Consider the following 1,456-nt stretch of genomic DNA (forward strand, 5'->3'; position numbering starts at 1 on the left):
TTTCTAAGGGTATTTTCCACCCCAGGGCCTTCTATTTTGGTTCTAGTCTGTTCTATTCTGGGCTATTCTCAGTTTCGTTTTTTTTTTCCCCTTTTGGTTGGGGGTGCGTACTGGAAGTTCGAAACTGGATTGCGGCTGACCGTTTTGACCAAGCCGTACAACCTCTTCCCTGTTGGATTCGGGAAGGCTCACCAGTCGGGAGCACCTAGAGGAGAGTCGGTAGGAGGAGCTGTAGGAGTCAAGGTCAGATCGTTTTATCCACGTTTTTGTTCGAGCCATCGTGTCACCGTTTTGTTAACTAGTTCCTGTGGGAGTTTACGGCTTCACCGTAACCGTCCTTGTTAATTGTTACTTGTAATTAGTAGTTGGGAGATTACAGCTTCACTGTAATCAACCGTTTCACACTTAGTCATTTCTTTTTCTGTTTCTGTTTTTTTTTTTGTTGTACAGACGTCCTTGTAAGTCGGGACCCGGTAATTGCGAGTTTGTACGATCGAATTGTTGCGCGGATTTTCGGTGTGCCGTCGGCTTGCGCAAGCGTTCGGTCTACAGCGAATCGTCGTAAATCTAACAGCAACGATTGCCGGTGTAGAGACGACGTCTTTGTTTTTCCTGTATTTTTTTTTATTTAGGTTTTATTAGTGTGTTTTTTTTAATATATTCGTTCCTGGTTAGTATTCACTTCGTTTTCTTTTTTTTTGTTCGGGTAAGCTACACCGAGTACTTTGGATCCGGGTACTCGCAAGTCGTAGCCGGAGGATCCTGGCGCCCTCAAGATTGTCGGGTCGGTGAGTTTTAACGAACCCACCCAGACTGAGCTACCGGCGTAATTTTGTCACCAGCCGGCCCGAGCGACTTTAGTTGGTCAGTTTGTTTTTTTTTTTTTTTTTTGCGTGACAATATTTTGGCGCCCAACGTGGGGCTCGAACCCACGACCCTGAGATTAAGAGTCTCATGCTCTACCGACTGAGCTAGCCGAATTGAGCTTTTTGCCCCACGTTGGGCGCCAAAATTGTCACGCAAAAAAAAACAAACTGACCAACTAAAGTCGCTCGGGCCGGCTGGTGACAAAATTACGCCGGTAGCTCAGTCTGGGTGGGTTCGTTAAAACTCACCGACCCGACAATCTTGAGGGCGCCAGGATCCTCCGGCTACGACTTGCGAGTACCCGGATCCAAAGTACTCGGTGTAGCTTACCCGAACAAAAAAAAAAGAAAACGAAGTGAATACTAACCAGGAACGAATATATTAAAAAAAAACACACTAATAAAACCTAAATAAAAAAAAATACAGGAAAAACAAAGACGTCGTCTCTACACCGGCAATCGTTGCTGTTAGATTTACGACGATTCGCTGTAGACCGAACGCTTGCGCAAGCCGACGGCACACCGAAAATCCGCGCAATAATTCGATCGTACAAACTCGCAATTACCGGGTCCCGACTTACAAGGACGTC

The 1,456-nt window shown here is 45.9% G+C and overlaps 1 non-coding gene across 1 annotated transcript; it reads right to left on the reverse strand.

Moving 5' to 3' along the window:
• Positions 1-908: 908 nt before the first annotated feature.
• On the reverse strand, positions 909-986 carry TRNAK-CUU (transfer RNA lysine (anticodon CUU)). The gene has a single exon. It is a non-coding gene; the product is annotated as a tRNA-Lys (tRNA).
• Positions 987-1,456: the final 470 nt, after the last annotated feature.

This window comes from Gnatocerus cornutus, unplaced genomic scaffold (genome assembly GCF_029298725.1).
Source record: "Gnatocerus cornutus isolate USDA-ARS CGAHR unplaced genomic scaffold, icGnaCorn1.1 ctg00000063.1, whole genome shotgun sequence".
Taxonomy (NCBI): Eukaryota; Metazoa; Arthropoda; class Insecta; order Coleoptera; family Tenebrionidae; genus Gnatocerus; species Gnatocerus cornutus.